The 13,302-nt window shown below is 40.9% G+C and overlaps 1 protein-coding gene across 1 annotated transcript in view; it reads right to left on the bottom strand.

Moving 5' to 3' along the window:
* The window catches only part of TRPM7 (transient receptor potential cation channel subfamily M member 7), a 52,937-nt gene that overhangs the window by 39,190 nt on the left and 445 nt on the right, over nt 1-13,302 (bottom strand). The window lies entirely within an intron of this gene.

Here is a 13,302-nt window from a genome sequence, read left to right as displayed (position 1 = left end):
TAGTGTATCCCTGTGAAGAATGTCACTCTAAATGACAAGGACTGTGCTTTAATTGTTGTTTAATCCACTACAAATGAAAATTTGTAGTGGATTAAACAAGGATATTTTACCTGCTGCATCAGGATTACTTATTAGTCTAAAACCAGCTTCCTTTACAAGAAGAAGTTGGTTCTTTCCTTTTTTTCCCCAAATGCATTGAGGCATCTCTTGTCACAGAATGTGATCAGCTCAGACAGACCCATCAGGCTGGAAAGGGGTCTCAGCTATGCTGAAGATCCTGTTCCAAACAGAACAGCCCACCAGGCTTCACTGGACTCCTAAGAAAGCAAACAGCTCCTGTTTTCTGGATTGAAAAACTTTTCTAGTGAAAATACTGCTACAGTCCTGAAAATAGATTGTTTGACAGCAAAAAAAAAAAAATTACTGGTTTACATTAAATAAAAACTGTTGAAGCAAGCAAGGAAAGAGGGCAGTCAGAGAAAGCCCTCTGTCAATTCTGCACATGGGAAGCAGATCTCAAGTGAGCCAGAGAGCAAAGATAAGAATCTTCCTCTCAATGGCTCCCTTAGTGTTGAAAACAAACCTTCAACAATCCTATTTTTTATTAAACAGTTCAGGAGATTTGCTCTAAACAGATTTCACAGCAATCCAGGTCTGCAACAGAGCAGCTATTGTTTTATCAAGTTCTTCTCTGATGTAATGAAGCCACCACAGAACTCCCTGAATCCACGTGCAATTTTGGATGCAAAGGGTAATCAGGATTTGTCAAAAAGGATTTTTACAGCTCTCTCAAACTTGATGAAAATTATTCCAATCTGCTATTTGGAGAACAGGCTGGTTTTGAGAGAATTATTTCACTGTATGACTACAAAGCACATAATTCAGTTGTTTAGGGATTTTTTTTTCCTGCAGATTCATTTAATAAAGAATACCCTAAATTCATTAATAGAATTTAGCACTATGAAGTGGTGCCTTTTAACCCTGATGCACCAGAATAGAAGCCACAGACCTAATATTTTTGGTATATTTTTGTTACATTCAAATTCAACACACTTTACCCATATTGCTGGGAAAGTTATCTTCTAACTGCAATACAGGTCTTTCAGTGGAAAACTCAAGAGTAAATGCAGTATACTTTAGAAGAAATAAATTTATTTACTTAATAGGTCAAGGTCTGTGTTGCTCTGCAGTTAGACCAGCCATAGAAATACTCCTGCTTTTCAGAAAGTATTAAATTTGAAAATGCATATGTCATCTACACAAGGCATAAAATAAATATTAATATGCACCTAGAAAATATTTCACAACTGATTCTACAGTATGAGATAGCTCAGGTGACTATGGACTGAAGCATCAATTGATTTCAGAAGACAATCACCCACTGGTGTAATTTCAAACTGGCTTTTTCTCAGCTGATGTAACAATAAACACCTTCAGGGTTAAGTGCCCAACTATACTAGATACAGTAATTAAATTTGCCAAAACCAGAGACTCCCTGAGACTGTGTCAGCACAGCAGATGGCAAACTGTTCCTGAACACGCCTTCAGAAAAGCCGAGGGGAAGCAAGGAGAGAAATGCATTTTAATTTTTATTTTGCAACAACTTTCATTGACAGAATTTGGAATTTTGGTAGGAAAAAGAAAATACAGCAGAAGGCAAACCAGTTTCATCGCTGTGAGCTGAAGTAAATTGTTTTCTAAATAAAACATTCACAGTCTTCCCAATTAATGAAATACCAAGCTAAAAAAATATTACCCCTGCTAAAAAACCTATAAATTACTTTCTCTGAATTCACAGACCAATCGCATTTTGATGCATTCCACAAAATATTTCAAAGCATATACTGAAGTTATGACCTAGAAGCAACAAACCAGTGAGTTTTCAAAGGAGATGAAAATAATTCTTTACTCCCTCACACTTAACACCATGGATGAAAGAAAAGGATAGCGAAAGAGTGTGTGGTTATAACTACAAGAAATATAGCTACATCTTTTCAGCCAACATTTTCACTCTTAATATTAATTTTGCTCAAATGAGATTAAAACAAAATAAAAGCTAAACAAAAAATTATGGAGTACAAAGGAATGTCTGCAAGCCTGTCATACAGCCCCTGCTCCTTTCTGATAGGGCTCCTCACTTAAAATCCACTTTTAATTATATTGAATGACCCGGATAAACCAACCTGAAATCTCTTTCATTTTCAAACATCCAACCTCCTTTCCCTTCCTTATCCACAGTGATACAATTGCACAGTCTGCATGCTCCTCACCTCTCACAGCACCAGAGATTTTACTGCAGTCTGTGATCATTCTGACCTTACCAGATGCAGATTGCAAGCCTACACACTCTCTTAAATAGGACCAGCAGGAAGGTAGAGTCAGCATTCCTACTCACCACACACACAGAATGATGCCAAGTCTTTTTAAGTCGGCCAAACCATCTCTGTGGGTATGAGGGCTGGTGCCTCTGCCTGGTCCTTTCTGCAGGGACAGATGGGACACACTGTGCCGGCTGCGGAAACCCCTGCGCTTCCCGGCTCACCAGATCTGCATGAGAGCACTCCTTTGGCTCGTGCCTCACATTTCTGACAAGTGCTGGGCTTACCTTGCACGTGCCACAGAGGGTGTATGAACAGACAATCCTGTAAACTCTGGATTTATTTTTGGAAAGAATGAGGCTTGGGGCATGGTTTCAGCAGTAAAGCAACTCACGTAGTCTGGATGCAGTTGCTGTCCTCCTCAAGCAACCTCCAGTCCCTTCCCCATTCACACAGGGAATACAAGTCACAGGTGCAACAAAGGAGGCAGTGGTGGCCACCTCGGTAAATAAAGCAGTGGGAAAAGGCTCTTGTGACCAGCCAAATAATTAATCCTGCCCTCAATTTGCTTCAGCTTTGTTCCCTGATGAGAAACCTCAGCTCTGGCAGCCGCTGCTCCTAGACAGCTTTAGAGGCTGCAAACCCCTCACCTCGTGCAAAGGATGTACTCCAGCAAATTGGAGCTGCAGATTTAAGGGAAGTCCTCCCTTTCTAGTTCATGAAGTGCATGAACATCTGATTAATTCGGTATGTGCTGAAGCACATTACAACTACAAAAGCAAACTGCAAGGGTGGATGCTGTTTGTCCTGCTCTACCACTTTCTCAGCCTGTTCAATTTACAGATCTGACTTATTTTTCATGTCATACAAAGAAAGACACTTCTCTATCATCACAGCAAAGATTCTGGTGCCTCCTGACTTAAGTAGGCTATTATTAACTCACTAGAGGAATGGAAACTTGTTATCACTAAGGAATTTTTGACATAGCTGGCCTCAGACAACTCTCTGAACATCTATTAACAAAAAAAAAAAGGAAGTCTATGCCCACATTAATTATGGCAGATCAATAATATTTCTCTGAATAGCATGAGTGAGAAGGAAGAGAAACAGAACATACCAGTGGGCACATGAAATAGAAGACAGCACCAGATGACTGCTAGGGATGATGAAATTTCATAGAACCTATCTTTAGACACAGTATCTGGGAAAACAACTTTATTGTTATAATCAAAACTACTGAAACTAGGAAAGAGGCCCACCTGCAGACACACAACCAAAGACCCAGCTGAAACAGATCTGGAAGTTTGGATTCTCCCTGACTGTACACACCTGCACACCAATGTGCCAATATTTGATAGGCACAGTAGGGGAAGCAAACGTTTTGGTCAGCTCTAGAGTGATCAGACTTCTTGAACGATTAGAACAGGAGAAAGTAGGATGAGCTAGCATAAAAGCAAGCAAAAACAAGAATTTGCTATAGCTCACCTACTGCCGAATTACAAAGCCTTAAGCATTTTTAAATACAGCTCATAACAAAGAGCTACTGGATTCAGTTACACCTCCAGTGCCCAGCAGCTCTGCTCTCCCAGCCAGCTCAGCCTGCAGCCCCACCTCAGGGCACGAGAACCCTGACAGCATTCGAGAGACATCCATGTACCTGAACACTTATCAGAAGATAAAGCTCCCCACTGAAACTATTCAAGTAGTTTCTGTTTTCTACACTAGAAAAGTGCAAAGAAGAAACTTAACTGGTTTGTTAAAGAAATGTGAAAGCAGCTAATTACTTCTGTAATAATATACAATGTTTATTTAGGCACTTTTAAAAATTTCCACCCTGTTTTTGAGGGTTGTTTGAGCTTTTGATGCTTTCAGAGGCTCTTCTATGTTAAATACCACAAGTCTAAATAATTACTCAGAAACTAAATATATTATTTTTAGAAATAAAATACTCTTTTTTTTTTTTTTGTTTGGTTTGTTGTGTTTTTTTCCCCAGGATAGGGGAAACAACTAATTAAATAATATTGACAGACCACAACAAGATTTCACATGGAAAATGTTTTCTATTTATGGTAATTTCTTCCAGCATACTAAATGCCAGTAAAACTCACCAGTGCTGAGTGGTATGTGGCACAAAGCCCTGTCCAAGCTGTACTGGACTAATACCTGGGACAGGCTCCTCCCTGGCCTGCTGGGAGAAGAGTGAAGACAATCATCCTAGAGAAATAAAAGACACCAGCAGGGAGGTGGAGGCCCTGGCAAAGCCAAGAAACACAGGAGAAATATTGGCTTTCACAGATGCAATCCTTCAAATTATAAAGTGAGGGTGCAGTCAGAGAAGACAAGCTGAGGAAGTTCCTACTCTGCCCTCCCACCCATTCTCCTGCTACTTCCCCCCTGCCTGCAGCTGTGCACTCACCCTCTGGGAAATGGACTGAGCTCCCTAAACCAGCACATTACTCTCAGGGGAAAAAAAGTACGTAGCTTTAATGTCAGAACGAACACATTCAGATGTAAACTGGACAGAAAACTAAAGTACAAGAAAGAATCACATAGCAATGATCAGGGTGGGAAGAAGGGAAGTAGGACATCCTCTTTGGTAGCAGAAAGATACTGGGTTGGCAGGAGAGCTGAGCTGATCTAAGCATATTGCCAAGGTACATCAAAATAATCCCCAAAAGCACACGGGCTCTAGGCACCCAGGGAAAGACTACAGACCTATCACACAAAAGGATTTATTTTTTTTTATGCACACACATCCTTATATTCAGGAAGGAAAGGAAGTTAAGACTGTATTTCTTTATTTCACAGAGAGCTGCCAATGAAGCAAGAACATATTGCCTCAGGTCACAGTTTGGAGGGACAGATACCCTGTATTTAAGAATACCATTCTCATCTGGCATTGAAAATTTCTTCTAATTCATTGTCTAATTAACATTCAACACCTAATACATTAATTACTAAAGATTTTTCTTGTCCTACATGCAAGATCTTTATATTCATCAGAAAACCCCCAAAAACCCAGTAACAACGCCCAAGAGGATAGTCAAAATGACTAACCTTATCTCAGTTGTGCTAATTTTTCTACATCCTCTTTGCAGAGAGAAGAGCTGCTCTGAAAGCCCCTTGGCCTCCACTGAGCAAGCCTGGGGACTCACTGCCTAATTAGCTCTTGTGAATAATCCTCCTCCTCTCTGCAAGTCCACCTGTATTCTGCAGATTGCCCATCACCAGAAAACCTCCTTCTACAACCTGAGAACAGGATTTCTCTGAAGGCAGAAAAGCTTTGGTCTTGCATATTTTCTCCACCAGGAAGAAAGCACAGCCCAAAGTCGACTGCATTGTGCTGTCCAGCAGAGTGCTGTGATTTTACCAGGACCAAATATTTCTCTTGGGGGCCAGGAAACACCGGGCACAACCAGAGGATACAGGCACACAATGACTCGTTTGTTAGCAGCCCTCAGCACTGCAGAACCATCACCTGTAACACAAGCTGCCAGCCCAAACCAGGACAAGGGTGATGAGAGGTTGATGCCCTCTTTCCCTATATAAGCAACATAAAAGGCCACATTGTTTCACTAAAGCACTTGAAACAATTACAGAGAATTTAATGGTGAAGAGTCACCAAGCTGCACACCGGGCAGTGAAATTTACACTGAAAACTGCATGCACACAAACAGTGAGTTTTCTACAGCTGAAAATTAAACAATAATTTTTCTGCATAAGACTTTTACAAAAGAAACCAAAACTAAAACAGACTAATTGCTTAATGAGGCAAGGGCATAAATCCTCATTAAGAGCATTTCTGAAGTTGCACAAATTAGAAGGGCAAAGGTTATTCAAGTGGCTATTTCTGTTTTTCAATGTCTCTGGCTGCAAAGCCAGTTGATGCCAGTTTAAGAGGTAAAAGTCCATCCCAACCTCCACATCTGTGCTCAGTGGCCCTGGCTGAGACCAGGTGGGGGCTCACAGGGCTGTCCCCAGGGCAGCAAAGCCACCAACACCTTCAGCAGCAGCAACGGGGTCAGCAAAGAGGAGCTCAGGGGGACTGAGCCTCTCCCAACCAGTTCTGCAGCCAGAGCCATTGCCACACCACACAATGCCACATTCCTAGAGAGTTCTCTGGGATATTTGTCAGCTAAGGTATCAGTGATTTATTATTCTTTCCATAGTGCAAGGTTACTACCATGAGCAGGAGCTCCTTCAAGATCAATCTCCCTCAAATTCTTCATCCGGAAGATCATCTTCAGCCATATACTCTTCTAATCTTCTTCATATACTACAGCTGAAGTTAATAAAACTTTCTGTTTAAGAGGATTCTGCAAACTACAGACAATAATGCAGCCAGGGAACACAGGAGAAACTGGTAAGAGTTTGACATTTAAAACATCATTAACTGCACCTACTCGTGTAGATTAACTGATTTTTATAATTGAAGAGAAAGTTGATTAACAGTTCTGTAATTACACAACTGGTATTTTTAGGCTCTAATCATGTGTCACTTAAGCACATGCATAATTTAACCTATCCAGGTGACTGAAGTTATGCCTAAAGACTTGCATGACCTGCAGCAGCACCAGGGACAGGCTTTGAAAGGAAACAGCTTTTTCAGAGCAGCTCTAGCCACAGACTAGAATACTGCATTACACTCACAACACAAAGCCAATCTACATGCAATTTTAACTATGTTGTACAGCAGCACGACTGTCTTTGAACCTGTCCACGTGGCTGCTGTGCTGAGCTCTGGCACATACATTAGTAGAATGCAGCTTTGGTTTCTCCTAACTCAAAGAAACAGGTTCGGCTTCCTGAGAAAGTCAAACAAGAATGGGAACAGCACTAAAAAGCAAATATGCTGCATGCTAAGAACACTGAAAAAAATCCAGCAATATTCTATTACACGAGACAAGTTACCAGCAGTGAATCATTTGCCAACAGAAAATGCCTGATGGGAGGGATCAAACTCATCTTGGTGCAGCTCAGTTCAGAGACAGACCGGAGCACAGCACACCTGGTAAAAACAAGGGATCTTGAATCTGTTAGCACACATTCAGAAAAGCAGGTCAAGAAAAACATACTGTGAACAAGAATTTAGATACAGGAGTACTCAAGAATAGCCACCAAGTGCTTGCAACACAATTAGACAAGGCTACAAAGCAATTTGGTTTATACTTTGAAGAGGCCATGGAACCTGACTTGTGTTGGCACAGCCCCATCCACGCCTGTGCACAAGGCTGTGAGACCCAGAAAACGTTCATGTGCCACGGGTGATGCACAGAGTTACTGAACACTTCCCAATGCAATAGCACAAACCAAATCTCAGGCACCTTGGAGCAAGCTTCCAACCCAGCTTCGCAGTCCTGTCAAGTCTGGAGTGCCACAATCCCATTTTCCTAAGCCTCTGCACATGATCCCAACCTATCTCATACCAGCACCAGCATTTATGCAGTCACATGGAAGCTGGTTCAGGGAAATGACCAACAAAATAATCCACAAAAAAAAAAAAAAAAAAAAAAAAAACGAGGTGACGGGAAGTTTATTCAGTTCAGATCCCCAGTGACTGAGCACAAGGAAGCACAAAGGGACAGGTGAAAGGGACACAGCCAGGTTTTATAGGAGTTTTGACTGGATTACAACACACCTTTAAGAAGAGCTTTGGCACATATGGGAACAGCTAGCAAAGGGCTTGAACAGCAACCCTTAACCTGAGGTAATTGCCCTACAACACATCTCAAGCACTACAGGTCAGTCAGAAAAGATATTGTCAATAAAATGAGTAAGAGTGGGAAGGACTGGGCTGCTAAATAACACTAGATCTAGGAGAGCCCATGTCTAGAAATTTTTAAGCAACAAGTGTTTGTGAAATTAAGTTTTCCTAACAAAGCATCTGGAAATCCATTTGCAGAAGGCATAAGTGTGATTTATTTATTAAGCTTAAACTTTTAGAGCCAAGTTTCTCAAGCCCACAAAAACTCACAAAAACTGCAGCATGAGAGAAAAAATTAGCAGACATTTGGATAAGAACCATCAGCCAGGGATACCTTGCAAAATTCAACCCAGCATAAGTCAGGGGACTAGGACTACAAAGTGAAAATTCTGAGCAGAGGTGACAAGAATCAAGTAGATAAGGTAAAGAAAATAAGTAGAGGTAAGTGGGAACAAAGCAGGGAACAAAAGCTGGGATTCAATTACAAAAACCAATGTGCTACCACTGACTGAGCTGTAACAGACACTTTCCCAGGCTTTGAGAATTACAGAGTTATAGTGACAGCCTGAACACCTAGATTAAACCCATTTAGAGTTGTAACTGAGAAAGTATTCTCAAGCAAGAATGATTTAGTGTAACACAGCAAAAATATACTTCATTTATCACCCAAAAGGTTGCAAGTAAAAAAACAAACGAAAAAATTAAAATCAGCAAACCAGAATATGCCAATTCTCAAAACTACAACTTCTTTATTTTTTTTTTTTTCATCTGCTCAGTTTAGCAGTAAACAATTAAAGGCAGAATCCAATAGCACTGGGAGTCACCTAGACCAGGCTTTGGGAGCCATGACAAAGAAACAAAAAGGTTGACCAGGCTGTTACAGATCTTGAAACAGAGGTCCAATGCTCTCCAATCAAAAACATGCCTCAAATACTTGCTGTTAAACTACTGTTAGTAAGTGTAGACATTGGTAAGACTCATATGTGCATAATTTTCACAAACTATAAGCACACCACTACACTCATTGAAACTGTGTATTGGCCTGGTGCATGCTAATGGCAAAACACATGATGTGCATTTCAACAAAATAAGCACTTGGTGTCGGACTGCATATGATGTAAATTAGGGCTCTCCACAGACAGGCTGGAGATGAAGTCCCATTAAAGCTTCACAGAGGGTTTACCATAGGTGTTTCTGAAGTTGGATGACCTAAAAACATCAGTTGTCCAACTATATGCAGCAGACTACTAACTTATGACTGAATCAGCCTCTAAAATTCTGATTTTGCAGCTGTAGAAAAATCAACAGATATGCCATCACACAAATCTTACCCTACGCTCTTTGAGCTGAGAACAAATGAAACGAAGATGGGTTGACATACATTAACTCAGCAATTGCACATTTGCAATACACACAGTGTTCAAACACTTCAGAAAACGTGACAACAAAATGCTTAGGCTAGAATGAGTTTGTACAAATCTTCAGGGGAAAAAAACTTATACTGCTCTTAAAAATACAAAGATTAAATAAATTAATTGTGATGCAACTCTTAGGATTTTTTTTTAAGAAACACAGAAATCCCCATAATTAAGGTTCAATCCAAGCCTACCATTTCAGTAGCATCTCAACTTTGCTTTAGTTAAGGGGCAAAAACTGCATAACTTATAAAACAAGCTTTAATGTGCTGTTGGTTTGGTACCATACTTTAAATTCTCCTTGGAAATCAACCACATCTATCTTACAGACTAATCCTGCAACATCCTTCTACCATATGCTGTCAAACCACCTGCCACAGTTAAATATTCTGCCCTTTCAGAATAGCACCACTATTAGCAATACAGTTATTTTACTCCCTGTATTCCCCACATGTTCAGGACACTTTTCACCCAATTTTTAGGAAGGAAAAAGAAGTCGTATACAGTTTCTCTCTTGTTTTTTTATATTTCATTATTCCATCAGAAGTTCACTGGCCTTTCCTTCTTGGAAAGGCCACAACAGTAAGAACCGTCCTCTGCTCACCTAACAGCAATTAGACCACGCGCATGGTCCCTTCTTCTGCACAAAAATTGTAATAGCTGGGGAAATAAGCAAACTCAGGTTGTCTGTGGGTCCAGCACACCTGGCAGTTAAAGAAAGTGGCTCACGTTCTACATGCCAAGCAAAATACAGGTGTAAAGGCTGAAAGAAACTCACCGCTCCTCAAGAAAGCTAGCGCTCCTTCCATCAGTGGAGCAGCTGAGATGGAGACTGCTCTTGGAACCCCCACTGCTGCTCAGGGCTGTGGTCCCACCAGCTCAGGTGCAGCTGCTCAGCTGCTTAACGACTGGCTGCTACCAAGAAGACAAATCACATCCTGCAGATCCTCCCTGCCCAGCAGCAGGGATGCCCAGCTAATCCTGTGCTGAGCCAGGACGGGGAGCAAAGCTGGCCAACACTAAGGGTTTGGGAGTTTACTTTTTCTGTTCTTTTGTTAGATTAGTTTTCTATTACTTAAAACACAAAAACACCTACAATTTAAGCATAAGAAAAGTCAAGCTTCTCATAATAAAAATAACAGAAACCAAAGATTAGATAGACTACTTTCAGTACTGGCTGTATCACGATATATGACACCATCACCTCTACGTTCTCATTATAGGAGGAAAGCAAAGGGATTAAATTTAAAAAAAGACAATAACAAGACTGCAGAGACCATAATAGAGGAAAGAGGGCTTCAGGCCAGAGAATACAAAGAAAGTGTGCAACAAAAGTTCAAGTTTACCACAGGTCAAGTGAACTATTTTTTGTAGAACCAATGAAGCACAGACTCATTTGTCAGGGGCCACAGCTATTTGTCAGTATCAGAGGTAAAAAGTGACATAGCTTTAATAATTATGTAAGTATCTTATCCAAATACACACAGAGAATGAGATTATTCAGTAATTTATCTGATGAAAAGTCAGCTGCTGCAATTTCAACCACTGAAGGTAAAATGCACCAAGACAGAATTACTCACAGACATAAGAAACATCACCTCAAAACCAAAACTTCAATTCTGAAAAACACACACACTGATTTTACTATCTATCTGCCCTTAAAAAAAAGTGAGGAAAAGAAACAGAACTAATGTTGCTCGTTTCAGGAAATAAACAGGGCATGTCAATATCACAACCAACACAGACACTGCTGAAAGAAACTTGGCAAAGACAAAGACATGTTTTTCAGGTTAAATATTTTGGCATGAGAAGCATAATTTGATATTGTCTTGGTATTTCAAAGCCTTACAATATAGAAATCTATTCTCAAATCTTTCAAGACTAAAATTCCATCAAGCATCTCTCTTCACACACAATTTTTGACAAGTCCTCTTAGAGATTTATTTGCAACATTTCTGGTGTCAAAGAGCAAACCAGTATAACCAAAATCTATTGTGCCAGAGTCAGTTACTGAAGTTCAAAACAATATTGTTCTGTTTAGAAAAAGCTCATCTGTCATGACTGTCCACAAGGATTGAATGGTTAACAGAAATGCACCTCATGAATGGGCTATGAAAGAGAAGCATGAAAAATTTGGGTGTTGGTCCAAGTTTCCAGGAAAGGGAAACACAGCAAGTGGCAAAGATAACGATGAGAAAAAGAGAGGACTTTGGATGCTGCAGTCTATCACCAGGAGAGCAGAGAAAGCTGGGCTGATGTGGTAAGACAAAATGGTAATGCAGCAAGACTAGTTAGGCAGAGCCTCAAGGGACAAGAAAATAAATGAAAGTTTAAAACACAATGGAGTAACTCTCTCCAAGACAATCCACGTGGGGAGATAGATGATCTGATAGATAGTGTGAGATAACTGTCAAATGCAAGATGCTGTTCCAAGGTGCCTTTGTATGACAATTGAACATTACCCTTCCACTGCTGAGCTCAAGCAAGCAAAAAAGTATCAAAGTACAACATCAGGAAAGGAAGGTACAAACAGTCCAAACTCAGCCTAAAGAGCTCCACATGCACAAAGGTTTTCCCCCTCCTGCCCTGAAACAGCAAAGCCAAGAATGGCCTCCCACCAGAAGGTATGAAGGATGATCTAGCAGACACTTATCTCACCCACACAGACACATTTAAAAAAAAAAGACTGAACAGCCGGAATTGCCACATTGAACAACTCACTCCTTAGAATAATTCCTGATTTAATGTTGGACACCGTCCAGCAATTATTCAAAGTTGCTAAATAGTCATGGAGCAGCAGGGAAATTTTTAGCAAAATGAGCTTGCATAAAATGTCCTACATTCATCTCAACCAAAACACCTGTTTAACAGAGGCTTCAAAACATTTGTTAACACACAGAAATATTAAACCCTGCAAACACACTACGTTGCCAGAAAGGCTGCTGAGTCTCAAATTTACAGAACTATGACGGTTTAAACCAATCTGTACATTTCTAGGCTATGTCAGCACCAAAAATAAACCCACCAGAGCTAAATTTAAAAAATGAAATAAAAGAACCGAAATCCCCCACTCCTCAAAACTAAACCCAGCACCAAACCACTACAGGTGAGAAGAGCAAGTACCACGCAAGTGGCAGATGCCAAGCACTCTTTTAAGTCAGAATGGAAGGTTGCATTTGAGCTTCTTCCCAGAGGAGTGCTGGATTTGCAGTTTCCAGAAGAACACGGCCCACATTTCCACACAGTTCACAGATATACTCAGAAATGGAAGATCCATGGGTACGAATTCCCGTGGTTTTTAAGAAAACACCATGAAATAAAACACCTTTATTTAAAATGAAACAAAGCATCTTACTAGAAGTTCAAGCAGACTGTAGAAATCCATATATTTAGAATTCACACTTACATTTTCAAAATTACTTGAAAGCACTTGATGCGATAAGTCACCCTAAAATCTTAAAATATTAAGGAATAAACTCATAGGGATGAAGAACCGTTTAACAGCCAGAATATAGAGCTGGATTTGTAATTGTGTTTTCTTTGCAGACGCTCATAGCAATCTAGGCATATATATGCTCCCTTATGCATAACATGTTGAAACTGCAAAAACCAAATAGGTGTAAAGATCGGAAGGGAAGGACTGCTGCAGCCCAGAGAACTACCGTGCGAATTCCGGTTTTAGACCAAGCCACCACGACGAAGGGAGGCAGCACCGGCAGCACTAACGGGGAGCTCCGGTTTCCAAGCGCTGCGGTGCCCCCGGCGCTGCTCGGGGCGCGGAGGGTGCGCGGCACCGGCGGCGGCACCGGCGGCTGCCCCGGGCACCGCGCGGCCAGGGTGGCGGGAGCCTCGCCCGATAATAGAG

The sequence above is a fragment of the Onychostruthus taczanowskii genome, unplaced genomic scaffold (genome assembly GCF_017590055.1).
Source record: "Onychostruthus taczanowskii isolate IOZ18803 unplaced genomic scaffold, ASM1759005v1 scaffold6, whole genome shotgun sequence".
Classification (NCBI taxonomy): Eukaryota; Metazoa; Chordata; class Aves; order Passeriformes; family Passeridae; genus Onychostruthus; species Onychostruthus taczanowskii.
The sequence above is the reverse complement of the archived record's forward strand: the minus strand, read 5'-3'. Positions and strand labels throughout refer to the sequence as shown.